The sequence below is a fragment of the Coenobita brevimanus genome, chromosome 22 (assembly GCF_032717465.1).
Source record: "Coenobita brevimanus isolate Jiangsu-jjx chromosome 22, ASM3271746v2, whole genome shotgun sequence".
Taxonomy (NCBI): domain Eukaryota; kingdom Metazoa; phylum Arthropoda; class Malacostraca; order Decapoda; family Coenobitidae; genus Coenobita; species Coenobita brevimanus.
Window position 1 is genome coordinate 16,561,198 of NC_136975.1, and position 17,246 is coordinate 16,578,443.

Genomic DNA, 17,246 nt, shown 5'->3' on the forward strand with positions numbered 1-17,246 from the left:
TCCTCATCCACTCTCTCCTTACTCTCTCTTACTAATCTTTTCACCTGTCTCTTCCTCTCTACATATAACTCTCTCTTCCGTCTCTCAACTTCCTTCACACACCTGTTTCTCACCCACTCACTATATGCTATCTTCTATTGTGCCACAGCCTGTCTCACATCTCACATCTTAATATTTATCCAATAGCTTTTCTACTTCTCTCTTACATTCTGCATTTTCTCCATCCTCTTGTAACCTCTCCATCTTCCTTGTATGAACTAATTCCTCCTGTCCTTCCCTTCTTCTATTCCTCCGTTTCGATTGAACCTTGACTCTCACCACCACCAAGTGGTGGTCAGAAAGTCCACTCCCTCAACCTCTATATGCTCTTGCATCCATTACACACCTTCTCATTCTGTCATCCCCACACACATAATCAATCATATCCTTCCGTTCGTTCAGCTCTCCACCCACCTTTCTCATCACTTGCCATGTATACCTGTGGATAATTTTATGTCTGAAGAGGGTATTGGCTATCACCACCCCCCTCCTTACACATTCACAAGAGCACTGCGATTCTCATCCACTTCTGCAGACACACCTCACTCACCAACTACTCCATCCACCTTCACATTCCCTACTCTTCCATTCTTATCTCCAAACAAAAACACTCTTTCATTTCTTTCAAACTTCTCCATGCATGCTTCCACATTTTTCCAGAACTCTTCTTCCACTCTGCTTGCACAATCTTGTGCTGTAGCATACACAAACACAATTGCCCACATTTGTAGTCCAACTTTCAATCCTACTCACACAATCCTTGAGCCAACTGATCCATACCCTCTTATATCCTCTTTCTATTTCTTGAACACAACAATATGCACTCCTTCTTTCTCTCTCTCAATCACACCCGCTCCCGTGCATATACCCCATCCATACTCCCAATTTGTCACACTCACCCCCCCCCAATTTATTTTCAGTTAACCCACATAAATCCACTTTGCTGTCGCAATCCGTACCATGTCCTTTGTTCAGTCCTTCATCGTCATTTGTTGGTCAGTCCTGGTCCAAGCCTTCTTGTTCGTATTTTTAGTTAGTTGTTTTCCAGGAGGGGGCACTAACATTCTGCCAACCCTCTTGTTGTAACGTAGGGAACACGTGTTGGTTGGTTATAAGATTACCACCCCGTGTTTTAAATGATTCCATGGTTTACAGGAAATCATTTGGCTTGCCACTCAATGCAGAGCAACCCTACAGACATATTACTGCTACACTGAGTGGATGATGGGCACCCCCACCTACTGTACCTCATTCCCTGTAATAACTTTTCTGACACCTCTTGCTTAAAACACGTAAAAGTCAAAAGGATCGATAGGCCTTGCTTTCGCAGTCTTTGGTACCATAATTATATGGAGTATCAATGCAGTTTTAATACTGTTTTGTTGGCTATTACTGGCATGATTACTTGGCACTATTTTGTGAAGTATATAAGTATCACAATGATCTTTTAAGGAATATTATATCAGTGTCTTGGCATCACTTTTTGGAGTGTTATAGCAATATCTGCATTATTTGGTAGAATATTATGTCATTACAGTATCTAGATATTTTCCCTTAACACCTTTCTAATTCTCTAAAGCGTGGCTGTTAGTGCTCACAGATTTCTACAGAACACCATAATTAGTATCTGAACTATTAACTTATCAATTTAATTCCTCATGCTTTGCCAGATTTCGAGTATTTTTATAAGCTTTTTAATAATACGATTTCTCTTCTTTGATTATATTCGAAAAAGTCCCTTGTGCTTTACTTCCTGTAAATTTATTTTCACTCTATCCATTCCATCAACACTCTGGATATTTCTGTCAGTTTGTAATAGTGCACGTAACTTTTTCACAGTACTGAGTTATAGGAAGACTTATCGGCACTGTCTGCACTTGTCCCTTTCCACTGAATTTTGATACAAGGAAATTCACTTGATCTACTATGCATTATAAAGTTGTGGTACGTGGGGAAAGTGAACACAGTACTAACATACTTCTTTGTAATATAAGGAGAATGTGCGTACAGACAGACTTGATTATCTCACTGTGTCCAGGTTGATTTTTCATCAATGACCCCCCCCTCCAGATCCCAGAAGATTTTCGATTTTTTTTTCTAAAACCTCCGTTTTTTGAGAAACATCGAAAATTCTGAGAGAAAGTGATCACCTGAGCTTAGATATGTCCGGTACAGGTGACCCTACCCACACCTGGTACCGTGTTCTATGGAGCCCCACTCCAGAGAAGACGTTTTCTATGGGAGGGGTAACTATTCCAAACCACTCAGAATAGGTTAATATCTATTTATTTGGTACGAATTTATATGCAGTACAAGAGTATATTGGTTTTCACACAGTAATATAGGCGATACAAGCGTTGTTTCACCCATGAAACACATCAACTTACCACACCTTCCTAGGCAATGTTATCTCCTCCTCATTTCTGATTGTTTCATCCTCTGGCACCATGTAAACTTTGTCCTCCATATTGTCATTGATTGGGGAATCACTCTCGCCTTGAATTTCATACCGTGGTGTGATATGTCTTTACTGGCCAGGTCACTGGTAACAGGTGAGTTGCCGAGACAAAGGCGTGCGGGGGGGGGGTGAGGTAATGCGAGGTAAGGCATTGTCCCCACCTGGCCTTGGGTAGAGGAAGGTGTCCCGCGTATACTTACCAAAAATCACGCGCAAAATTTGAGTAATGTGCAAATGACGGACCTTGCAATTGCAGGGCATTTATATACGTCAATGGGAGTTACAGTGACAAAACGTTCGGACACATATGTATGTCAGTGGGACAGGGTGGGTTATACTATCCTCACTGGGCCTACTGTACAATGAGGCCTTTGGACACTGTCTATTTAGCCAAGCCTGTCTCTACTTGAAACTGACATAGAAACACGGATCTTATGTGTGTTCTTCTTGACAGTCAGCCTCAGTCCTCTAAACACATTCACATCTTTACTAAGGGTAAACGATTCATACGTTTATGTCACATGATGAACAGTTCTGTTGCATGATTCTCTTGATAACCTGCTTTCTACATTTTGCCCCTGTCTTAATACATATTTTTGTCAATTCATCTCTTCAACATCTTTCATATACATCATTAGACAAAAGTCTGAAATGCTTTTACGAATTTCGTTTTTCTTCTTTGAGAAGTTAATAGTTACAAAAGTTGGTGTATGCCTTGAAAGTCACAATCCACATCCGTTCATTTACAAAAACTAAGAATGTCCACGTCTTTCATTATGTACTGTTTGTCACAAATATAAAACCCTGATTCTGAAGACTAATGAACATTTATACATTATTACCCTCCAACTATTGACCATTTGTCCTTGGTTTAAAATGAATGGTTCTGTGAGATTATTCTTTTCTGCATGAGTAAGCTATCACTCAACGTCAGATACAGTAGGCTACTGACCAGATGTAAACAGCAATACATACTCTGGTTACCAATCAAAGTGGAGGTGACTATTATTATTTAAAATCGGTGAACATTTTTTTTTTGTACTAAGGGGAGAAGGTAATTCTATAAACTATATACATGAAACGGTTTTGTATCAGTGGGAAAAAAGTTCAATCTGAATAATTCCATCAATGAAAGAGGAAATTTGTTTTCGAAATATCATAGACAAAACTACTTTGTTATTTGGTTTCTGGTCCATTTTTCTTTTCTACTTACTGGTTTTCTCTGTCAGCCACACAGTTCCATCTCTACTTATTCAGCTAGCTGGCGTGGAGTGTTGGGGGTGAATGTTGGCCCCAGCATGGAGCTTTAGTGGCACCACCTGAAACAAAGAAAATCAGATTGGACATATCATGATTATCTCCATCACTCCATCCCTTATTCCGACCATCAAGACTGGATGAGGTTAATTCAGTAATTAATTTAGATATAAAACAAGCTGTAATTTCAGACTAACCGAGGATACATAATTAAAAATCATTATTACTGGCCACCATTAACAGCATTACGACATCTGGAACGAGGCTGAGAAATATTAGTATCAGCTTTTGGTCAAGATATTAAAATGTTTACGATGAACACCTTCACAGTCTTTAGAATACCAAGGTTTATATCATTCACTGGTTCACACCAAGGGCCGTACTCTATTTTGTAATAGGTGCTTTATGATATCTCTTCTGCAGCAATTAATTTAGCAATTCATTTTCTGTCTCCTGAAATTTTTATGGCATTAATTATTGCAATATAGTGTCCATCCATAACGTACAACAGGATAATGCGTTATAATGTGTAATTGATCATTATGGAAGAGGTGTTATGAAATATCCAAAGCCAGTCAAAATATGACTATAACATACATTCGGACATTGCTCCCCCAAATTACCTAAGCTGATTAAGATTCGGAAGAAAATGCTTGCATGATTCTGGAATGAAAAGCAGTACCATATATTTTGCTTTGTTTAATACCAATTGTTCTAAAATGCTTAAAAGATGGGTGTGTAGAGTTCAATGTCAAGACAAAAGATGGCAGGAATTTCACACACACACACACACACACACACACACACACACACACACACACACACACACACACACACACACAAACACACATACACACACACACACACACACACACACACACACACACACACACACACACACACACACACACAAACAATTATAACGGAGGTTGTATTGTAAGTTGTGCTCGACTTCATCGGAGATTTGTGGGATATATTACACCTCAGGATCTTGCTTGTTAGTGACAAACTGCATCGATAAAAAAATAACATGCAAGAGAACATCAATAAACACGGGCAAATTAAATGAGATGTTATAGACTGAAGATAATGCTGAATGCAGCCTGGCTGATTATGTGCAGTAGAGAGATGATTCTGAGTCTTGGTGATGCGAGGGTAGGGAGATGAGGAGGCGGAGTTTCTATCTGATGATATGCCACTGGTAAGCTAGGTAGTACTGAAAGGGGAATGGAGAATTAGGAGAAAGATGAGAGGTCAGAGTGAAAGAATAAAAGTTTTAAAGCTAAGAAAGACAACAGTAGCAGATGATTACCAGTTTAATATAGAAGTCAGTGCATTGAAAGGAATTGGATCTGAGATTTGTACAATGCGTATAGGAAATGTTTGGCTAGGGTGGCTAAGGCAGTATGTGGTGTTGCAAGGTAAGCAACAAGTAAGTTGGATGCAGAGCTTATAGGGATGCAGAGAAATAGGGAAAGAGGTGGCTAGAACTGATACATGAAAGGACGCACATGAAAGTAATAAACATATGAAGCGACTAGCAAAGAAAATTAAAACAGAGGTAAAGGAATATCTTGGAAGAAAAAGTAATGAAAATCTCTCTGAAAATAGAAAATTATACTGGAAAATTATATCAATACACAGAAATCAGAGTGAAAAAATGAAAGTAGGAAGGAAGAAAATGAAAGAATAGGCTACCAGCTAATAGACGTGAAACAAGGTGGAGATGGAAAGAATATTTTGAAAGGTTGATAAATGAGAACAGTGGAATAACATTAGTTAACAGGACTAGGTTTAGTGAAGTACTGAGAATAAACTGTTGTGGCGGGAATTTTTACACCAGCAAAAGTGGAGAATGTGGTGAAACGGTTCAAAAGTGGGAAGGCATCAGGCGTTAAAGAAATATATGTAGAGATGATTAACAGTAATGGAGAACCTGAAACTATTTGTAGGAAATACGTAAAACAGGCTGGGAGGAGTGGAACTGTACCATACATGGTGAAGGTTGTGCTTGTGCCCCCATAGAAAGATACTGGATGTCGATGTGAGTGCAATAAATAATCATGGTAGAAGACTGTTGAATTTACTAGGGAAGATGGTATAAGCCGGTTGAATTAACAAGAAAAAATGGTATAAGTCAGTTGAATTTACTGGCAAAGGTATTAGGAAGATTTATCACGGAGGAAGTAAGAATATATCTAGATGACTGGTAAGTAACGAACAGGGAAACTTTAGGAGTAGTACGGAATGTGTGGATAAAATATTGGCAGTGAGACAAACATTGATGAAAGCTTGTGAAAAGTATAGTTAAGATAGTTTAGAGAGAAGGTGACTCACGGTGTGATGTTCTGATTAATGGAGAGACTTTAACTGGTGAAATGGTTTAAATACATGGATGCAATGATGCCTCTGGAAAAAAATAAGTGGAAAGTACTGGGACTCAGAGAAGGAAAGTGGCTGGAAGAGGATTACATGAAAGAGTTTTAATACCCAGTGGCGTATGGGTATGAAACTCTGCAGTGGCATGAAAAGAGTCAAGAGTTATAGCAGTTGAGATAAGATACTTGAAAATGATGTGAGGATTGAGGAGAGTGGAGATGAAAAGAAATAATGTGATACGTGAAACAGCTGAAGTAAGGAAGTCCATGGACAACAAACCGTTATTAGATAGTTTGGTCATATGGAGAGAATGGATATAGATGAGGTGGTGAAAAGGGTATATGGAAGTGAGTTCGAAGGTGGAAAGCTACGTTATAGGCCAAAAAGTAGGTGACTAAAATAGGGTAAGTGAGTGTGTGAGAAAGACGAGTATGGACGTGATGAGGCTAGACAACTGACACAGGATCCAGTGTGTTGAATGAACTTCATACAAGTGCATGGGAAGGGCTTGCCATCCCCTTTTTATTCTGACATGCTTCCGAATGACTCAGCCTGATAGGTAAATATCAAGTTAAGTGTAGACAGTGGTGCCTATTAGGTGAAAAGAGGATTCCAGGTGCTAGAATAGTAAATGAATGAGTGTGGAGCCATTTCATTGGCCAAGCTATTGAATAATTCTCTCACCTGTGTATTTTTTCCTTTCCCTGCCTTTCTGTACCATACCGCACCTCACATGCTGGTGGAAAAATGAAGAGGGACGATGACGATAATGATAATGATGATGATGAAATCGCAAGGAGGAGGTGATGTGAAAAGTATATCATCCAGGATACGGACCAATCACTCACATCACCACCACAAAAACACGTTACACGCACACACACTATCACTCATCATCACGACAATCATGTCAATACAAGCACGCACGCACCCACACCACATTTACCACCATCACCATCACACAATTGTAGTACTACAGTAACATCGAATCTACACTACCATCACACTGATACCACAACCACACCACAACGCTACAGACCATGCTTACACCAAAACCCCAACAACAGTATCATCACACCCACACCATGCAACCATCCACGCTACTAGCACAACCACACCATACTTTTACAACCCACCAGCATCACAGTTTAGAGCCACACCACGATCCCAACTACACACACACACACACACACACACACACACACACACACACACACACACATATATATACTTGCATGACAGGCAGTGTCGCGCACCGAAATCTAAGCAAATTAAAACCTTCCAAAACAGATGACATACTCGGAGATCAGCACACGAGGTTCAGCAAACTGTTATTAGTGAGAGTTACAACAACGAGGCATTGTCAGGTAACCAAACAGCAACACAGTATATTTTCGTGTTCACAAATGGTACGGGGGACTTCGCAGCACCTCCTGTTCAGCGATTTTTGCCTCACTCACAGGATCGACCAAATACAGTGCTTGTCCTTAGCTCTGTCACTCACTCACTCACGGGTTTGTGAACTTTCTTGAAAAATGGGAGCCAGGTCTTACTGGAGGAGTGTTATGAACATGAAATTTTCCCCAGTGGTAGAACTTTCCCTGAGCCAGGGTACAGGCAAGTTGGGACCACCAAGGGCAGCCCGCAGACAGAGGCAGTGGATCAGGGATGTCCCGCCCAAAACCGTTAGGCACGGCCAGTTTTTTACCCGGGAACATTTTTTTTTTTGGGGGGGGGACAAACTGAAGAGTTTCACTCGTGCTAGGTAATAAACATGGTAGGACCTCAGAGAGCCACTCCCACAGGGGAGATGCCAGCCCCCAGTGGTCTCGGCCAAAGTCGTAATGCATGGGCAACTGCCCAATGATTTTAACAGTAGAACATGAATTTTGGATACTGATCATGTTCATCTCAAACACGCTTTGTGAGATGTGGAGTCGTAGAGTTACTATCTGGATTTCAGGTTATCTTTAAAAAACTCCGTATTCTTACTGGATGGTTTATTGAGAAGCCTACAGCATTGCACCTACAGAGTGTACTTGCTTTCTGAGTTTAATACAGTCGTACAGGGCGCAGGTAGAGAGTTTCCTTGATGTGTTGCTCAGTGTCACCCCTCAGCTGTTTACAGAAGGTATGCTGTTCTCAACCCTGACTCACAGATGGATCAGCACATAACATCCAGTTGCTTAGTTTTACATTTCTCCTCCTCCTACTGGTGAATCATATATCTCTCAATTTTTTTTTTTTACTGATATAGAGATTAACAGACGACAATTTAAACAGTAAAATAACACTGATATAAGTGGATGATAAGAAAAATATATGATAATACATTCTTTTAATTATAAGAGTATACTAGTTAACAGGGAAAATATCTACCTAATTTAATTAATGTACATACAAAACATAGAAACAATATTGATGTTATAAGTGAATCATAAAAATATTATATGATAATATATTATATTAATAATAAGAGTACCGGAATATTGGTTAACAGGGAAGATATCTACGGTACCTAACTTAATGTACATGCTATGAAAATGACATCATATTGATATATGTTACAGTGATTATAATTACATAACAGGTGGTCATGCAGGGATCACCATGGTATCATGAGAAAATAAGGTCTCGTCATAACTAAACAGTGTTCACATAATAAGCGGGTGTCCATACGTCTTCACACTAGTCAACACTGTATAGTAAGGGTAGAGTGTACTGTGGTTTGTTCATTTTATCATAATTTATATAATTCTTACAAATGAAATGTTCATATGGATGATATTTGTAAAAGAAAAGAGAGTATGAAAATTATTCCTTGAAGTTGTTTTCAATATAGTAATTTAATATTGTAAGAGATTAATAGAAATATGTATTTAGCTTATTGCTCTGCAGGTAACAGGAACATTATTATTGAATGGCTCTAAATCCCACCTATTTAATAACATGTACTCCAGGACTTGGTGTGAGCTGCAACTGATAGCTGGTGGGGGTGAAGAGGGCACGTTGCGGGTCACCGGGTCACTGGAGGTTTGACAGTCTGCTGGATCATTGGCCGGGACGATCTGATGACGGCAGGGGTGGTGGCAGCAGACAGTTTTAATGGCAGCAGATAAACTTATTGACAAGCTGATTTGGATAATGAACAGGCTTAGTTGGTGACAGATATCAACAGACGCTTTGTGGCAGACAGCAGGGATAGTGGCGGCAGATTGTTTTTAGCAGCAGGCAGTCTTAATGATGGCCTTGGCAGCAGACAGACATACTAACAGACTGACTTGGATGACGGGCAGGCATAAGGATGTCAGACGTAGTTGGAGACAGATGGCAGACAGTCAGTATATGGGCTACTGGATTGAGGGTAGACAGACTTCAAATAAGGTGTGTTCTGTCCCACTACTTTCACCAAAATGTGAAATGTCGGCACGTAGAGTTATTATCAGGATTTCAGGTGATCTTAAAAATCTCCATATTCCCATTATTGAGGGGCCTAAGGTGTTACACCTATGGAATGTAGTTGCTTTCTGACTTTAATACAATCTTATAGGGTCCAGGTAGAGAGTTTCCTTTATGTATTAAACAGTGTCACCCCTCGGCTGTTTACAGGTCTGCCATTCTCAGCCCTGACTCACAGTTGAGTCAGCACGAAACACTAAGTTACTTACTCTTACAGCTTTAGTAAGGGTGGCAACTCCGAGGGTAAACCCTAACAGGGGTGGGTGCAGCCCATCGGGGTCTCAGTAAAGCCATTACGCACAGCCATTCTTCTTAACCTAGTAACAAAAATTTTGCATGGTGGTGATTTTGCATGGTGGTATGCATTTACCCTGGTCAGATTTAAGAAAGGTTGTGACTCCCGATGACCACGTTCCATGGGCTGACGGGGCGGCTCCCAGATGGAACAATGCCTTTTTTTCTTTTTTTTTTTTTTTTTTTTTTTATGAACATGAAAAGTTGAAGAATATTAGTTGCTTATTGGGACTTTTTTTTTTTTTTTTTTTTTTTTTTTTTTATAGACAGGATGAGACGAGAAAAGCTTCCCCCCAAGGGGGGTGGCCCACGGAGGTCCTGGCCAAGGCCTTCGTGTGTGGTCACGATATTCAACATACGAACACGAAATTTTTCATATTGGTAGATGCTTACCCCGGCCACGTTTTAAGCCGGGTGAAACCCACGATGGCTACATTTCACAGGAGTGGACTGCCTCAGAAGGGAAAGCCCCATAGTAATTTACAAAAGAATACAAATAAAAGTAAACATCAGCAGAATTAGTGGTCCTTTTGAAGTTGTTTGATGGAAAGAATATCGTGGCTCTATCTAATTCTAGTAGTTGAAAATAAGGACAGGAAATCAAGAAGGTTTGCCCCCGAAAATTAACCCTCCAGCCAATTCCGGCAGGAAAAAAAATGAAAAGGACCACAATGTACCACAGGAAAACTGCCATGGAAATTTCACAGGAAAGACTGAAGGAAAATTAACATTGATTTCAAACTACTGTGATGTTGCTGCAGTCACCATGAAAAAGAGGAAAACTAATATATGTTCTTTTTTTTTTTTTCATTATTATTCAGCTGTGAATGCATTAAGGTGGGGATTCAAAGCTAGATACTTATCTAAGTGACATTTAAATGTTGTTCCTTTTCTACATTCTACCACATTCCATGGAAACTTGTTCCATATGTTGACAACCCTGTTATACAAAAAATTATTTTTGCTTCGTTTGAATCGAGACGTTTGCTGATGATTTAATACCCAAAACCTCCTGGATAAACAGGATGGTCTACTCTGAAGTACTCATTGACTACCATAGTCATCTTTAAAAACCTTGAATTCATCAATAAGATCCCCTCTCAAACTATGTTTTGATATCTCAAACAGGTTTATCTCTTCCAAACATTCCTCATATTATTTGTTTCTCAGTCTAGGTATCATTCTGGTTCCTCCTTTCTGCTCCCTCTCTATCTTCTCTATATTTTTCATGTAATATGGTGATCAAAGCTGAACACAATATTCCACATGCGGATACATAGGGAAATTGTACAAGAAAAGGATGGTATTCTCCTGTCTGAATTCAAACACGATATATTAATCCATCTATAGCCAGACGCCTTAATACCGTAAAGGGTGTCCACGATCAAATAACGTATATGTCTTTCTTTCCCCTGCCTTTCCGTTGCCCTTTCCCCAACTTACACTCCCCACTCTCATATACCTCTCTACTCCATCCTTACATCTCATACTCGGTCTACCTCTCCCTCACCCCCTCTCCACCTCACTCACATACACTCTTCTAGTTAGTCTCTCATTTACACTTGCTATCCTCTTCACATGGTCAAACCACCACAAGGTATTTCTCCTAATGCCTTCTATCACAGCCACATCAAAAGCACAATGCTCCTTCACATCCTCATTTGTCAGTACAATGTCTTCATGTAACTGCACCTGCTTCTCACATATAACTCATTTCCACCGCGCTCACTCTTGACTTCTGTCCTTTCAAAAAGGTCCAAGCTTTACTTCCATACATAAGACTGGGGATCACAATGCTGTCATGCAGTGACTTTTTTTTTTTACCTCCATGCTCTCTTCCCTATTTCTTATCACTGATTTCAGTGAACCAGCAACCTTTCTTCCCTGCTGTATACTTTCAAGAAATTCATCCTAAAAACTTCCATCCTTTCTTATCAAAATTCCCAAGCACTTAAATGCACTCAAGTTTTCCATTTCCTCGATATCCAACCTCACTGTGCATTCTAGGGACTCCACTTCTCTCGAAGACCACATCATTACTCTTCCCTACATTCCCCTTTAGATTCCGTTTCTTACATACTCTCCCATACTCATTCACCAAGCCTTGCAGTTCCCCTTCCTCTTCACTTAACAATACAATGTCATCTGTAACAACAGAACAGGAAGTTTCCAAACGCTGCCCTTTCTCACAAGGGTTGCTCCAACATCCACGGAACTACTTTGTATCTATTATGTAACTCCATCTATACATAAATTGAACCAGCTTGGAGTCATGACGCATCCCCGATTCATTCCAACATTCAGATAGAAAATTTCGCTCAATTCACCATCAACATGCACTGCAGTCCTCGTGTCCTCATACACTCTTTTCGTGGTATTCAACAGCTTCCCATTTACTACCTTTTTTTTTTTTTTTTTTAAATTTTCCATTTCTTGTCTCGCCACTCTGTCATATGCTTTTTTGAGATCCATGAAGGCAACATGCAATTTTTTTCCCCCTTCTAGAGACTATTCCACTAAAGACCATACAATAAAGTCTTATTTAAACAACCTTCTCCCTTCCTGAAAAATGCCTGGTCTTCTCCAACTAATTCTTCGGCAATATCTCTAACCCCGACAATAAGTGTCCTATCATATGCTTTTCCTATTACACTAAAAAGACAAATGACCCTATGATTACCACACACATTTTTCCCCTTTTCCTTTGTGCAGAGGAACAATAACTATTCCCGACTTCCAATCCTTCAGGACTCTACCTTCCTTCCAAGCCAATTTGCACATCTTACATATCCATTCTATTACCATCTCTCCCCCGTGGTTCAACATGTCACCACACACTCCATCAATTGCTTGGGCTTTCCTCATTTTGACTTACCTCACTGCTCCCACTACCTCCATCGTTCTTATTTCTCCCTCTCTTCTCATCTCCCTCCTTCTCCCAGCTATTCCCCAGCAACTTATACTTGCGTTAGTTTCATTCTCTATGTTCTATCCAGCTGCTCATCTTTTCTCCCTTCTCCACCAGCAATCTGACATTTTAACCTTTCACTGTCTACTAACTTCTTTATCAACTTGTCTTAACCTCCCACCAGAACATTTTCTTACATTCTCTCCACTTTACCCTCAAACTCCTTCCAAACTCATCATCCACCCTATTCTTACTCTCTCATACTAATCTTTTCTCTTCTCTCCTATCCTCTGGATATAACTCTCTATTCCGTCTCTCCACGTTCTCCATGCCTCTGTTTCCCAGCCAGTCACTATATGCTTTCTTCTTTTGTGACACAGCTTGTCTCGCCTCTTCACTGCACCATACTGTTCTTTGCACCCACTTCCGTCATACCTTCACCCTACATACCACCTCTTATGCAGCACATATTTCTTCTGTGAATACCATCCATGCACGTTCCACCTGCCCCATCTGCTGCAAATCGTATCTACCCAATCGTTCCTCCATTTCTCTCTTATATTCTGCCTGTTTTCATCCTCCTGAAACCTTTCTACTATCTGTATGGCCTGCTTCTTCCTGCCCTTTTCTCCTCCTATCCATCAACCACATTTGTACCTTGACTAGCAACACTAATAAATGGTGGTCAGAGGGTCAATATCCTCATCCTCTGTATATTCTCGCATCCAGCACATTATCATCTCATTCTCTCATACACACACACACACATTATCAGTTATTGCATTCCGTTTTTCCAGCTCGTCACTTAATCAGTTATTGCATTCCGTTTTTCCAGCTCGTCACTTAATCAGTTATTGCATTCCGTTTTTCCAGCTCGTCACTTAATCAGTTATTGCATTCCGTTTTTCCAGCTCGTCACTAACCTTTCTCATCACTCGCCATGTATACCTGTGAATCTTTTCGTGCCCAAAGAGGTTACTGACTCTCACCAATCCCCTCCCCTCACACATGTCCATCTGAGCATTACCATTCCCATCCACTTCTGCAGGCACACACCCCTCACCAACTACTTCCTCCACCTTCATATTCCCTTTTTTTCCATTCTTATCTCCTATCAGAAACACTCTCACTCCTCTCAAACGTTTTCATGCATGATTCCACATTTGCGTAGAACCTATCTTTCACTCTGGCTGCATGGTCCTCTGTTGGCACATAAACGACCCAATTGCCTTCGCTTGTATTCTTACAGTCAGTCTTGCCCACACAATCTGCAAACAGACTGATCCATACTCTCTTATATCATCCTTCCATCTCTTGTATGCAACAATACATACACCCTCCTTTGTCCTCCCATTTTCACCTACTCCTGCACCTATACCCAATCCATACTCCTTCTCTTACACACCCTCACCTCTCCGTTTGGTCTCTGGTCTCAGCCAATCCACATGTTTAATCTCTGGTCTCAGCCAATCCACATGTTTAATCTTTTGTATCCCTAAGCACCTGAATATTACCTCTCTCTTTTACCTCATCAACTGCACCCTTCGCACTCAGTGTTGCCATCCTCATCATGTCCCATGCCTGGTCCTTGGTTGTCACCAGTAGGTCCAACCTGGTTCAAAGCATTTTAAACACTACCTATAAATCTAGCTAGTTTGTTAGCTTTCTTTATTGTTTGGTGTATAGTCGACTTAGTTAAAAATCATTATTTATTATTATTCCTAAACTATTTTCTTGATGTTGGCTACACATTCAAGTTCCGCGTTATTTACAGTGTAAATAAAGTTTTCATCTTTACTCCTAATGCTTTGGACTTTGTAATTTGTCAATATTGAACACGGTTTGATATGTCTGAGCCTAACTGAAGAGTTTATTAAAATATCTGAATCATCTGCCAGATGTTTGGGGTATCTGTTATGTTAAGAATTTAACATCATCAGCATATGTGGATATTTTACTCTACACACCATCGTCATTGATATCTATAAATTATACACAGTACAGAACCCAAACCATCCTACGGCACACCACACGAAACAGTGATCCAGTCCATATTCTTCCTGTTAATAAAAACTGTTTACTTTCTGTAAGCCAGCTTTCGGTCCACCTTAGAACACTGATACTGTACACTCTATGTTTCTCAAGAAATATCTTTTGGGGAGCTTTATTGAACTCTTTCTGGAAATCGTGCTAGATTACATTAACTGATTAGTTTATCATACATGTCAACAGTAAAACTAAAGAAAGTCAAACGGATCTGAAAGACATGAGTGTTCTTTCTTAAATTCTTCCTGTAAGTCTTTAATGAGATTTTTTTTGTCCAAAATGCCTAACTATTTTATCTCCAATTATGGTTTCTAACAACTTTCATACAACTGATGTTAAACTAATTAAACGGTAATAGCCGACATGTGATTTGTTGCCTTATTTTGTTATTGTCCAGTAATGTAGTGCAGTGCCATTTCTGAGTGATTTGTTAACTATTTGGGATAACCCGGGCGATATTTCATTTTTCATTTCCTCTGGAAATTTTCCCATATTAAGATGTGTCCTGTGTGATCACGGTAAATGCTTAGCCTTTAAATTAACTGCCATAGAAACACAGGATTTAACTACAAAATGGTGAATTAATAGTTCTAAATGGTTTTGAAATCTAAGAACTCGATCTCGTTTTGTTTGTTACTGGTTCCTTATAAGATCATTAAATAAAATGTTACTACATATGATGTCATAGTATTTTTACATAAAGTGGGATAAATAAGGATAAGTTATAGTTTATGGAACTAATATTCCGTGCGACGAAATGTGCTAGTTGACATTTGCTGACGTGGATTATTATAGTAAGAAAACAGGCTGCAGTCCAATATTATTAATGTTAAAAGTTACTTTAGTTTTTGCATAAATTTAATTTCAGCTCATGCAGTTACGTTTATGTTGTCAATTTCACGAAGTCATAAATCACGGTTTCTGTAATTCAAGTTAATATTCAAAGTATTAGTAGGCAACTTCCATTCTCCAAATAAGGTCGGAGATAGCGGCCATTCACTCACTCACTGTGAATGTGAGAGAGAGCTTGGAAGTGTGAGGACCTAGGGATGGCACCTTTGATCCAGTCTTATACCATCCAGAAGAAACGCTATCATGGGATGCAGCTTGTCCTCATGCAGGGTTCGACTTCTCAACCTCTCAAGTTTAAAAAGCGAAGTCATTCTATGTTCACTGGCCAACAAAGTAGGATACTTGCTTAGAACCTGGAGATATAGAGAAAGGTAAGTTGGCCGTTTCTACTCAGTTCCTCAAGAAAAGTTTACTATAGTTGCTTTAAACTCTTGGAGATATTACTATCTGGCTATGGTGTCATGTTGCTCGTAAGTTTACTGCCTGCAAAGAATACATCTCCACTATTAACCAAGATGTCGACAATTAAGTTATATAGATTTGTCTACATGAAAGGGCACAAGCAATTTTGCACAGTAGTAAGTTCCCGCTCTTCATCTTTTAGTCTTCCTCGGAAATAGTTATTTCTTCTATGTACTATACTGCAAAGGCAGGTGCAGCTACCAAAGGTGTTCTTTGCCTTATTTTTTCCAAATTATACATTAACCTTTACACGACAATGACGTCCTTTTGATTTTTCAATGTTGCTATTGCCGGAAGATTTCATCCCATTTATGTGAGCAATTAAAATGTGTAAGGGATAATGAAAGCTATAACTCACCCACTCACTTCATAAAGTGCTTTGTGGATAGAATAAAATCATCATGAAAGTGCAAGAATAGACAATAAGCAAAGTACTCAGGCAGTGAATGTAAGATGATACATTTGCAACAAACAGCTGAGAATGAGGTTACGAGAGAGAGAGAGAGAGAGAGAGAGAGAGAGAGAGATGGTAATGGTGGTGGTGGTGGTGGTTGTGTTGCAATATTAACGTATTCATCTCGGGAATGGAAGAACCCATGTTCGATTCCTAAACCATTCAGCGGCTGTAGTTGCACACACTACTGGCAGTTCCATGACCCAGAGACTATAGTATGCCTTGACACTATGTGTACTTACTCTGTGTACTCACCTGATGATTAAAAAAGGGGGGGGGGTGATTAAACTGCGGAACACAACGTATGATACAAGCCACACCAGAATTAAAACTAAACGACCACTTAACTGTAAATCAACAATATTATACTGCAAGATGTCACCGTGAGCGCTGTCAAAATAGCAAAAAAAAAAAAAAAAAAGTACAAGATAATTATATAAAACAAAAATATTAATGAAATAAAGCTAAATGATTTACAGAGAAACAACTACACACAAAAGATGAAGATGATAAAACTAATTCGTACAACTAACACGAAATAGGTAAATTACACCTGCACAGTGATACAAACTCCACCGAAATTAAAATCCAAGAGCCATTTACTCTGCCGTGGTTGCCTGAGGTACTCGTTTCCCCTC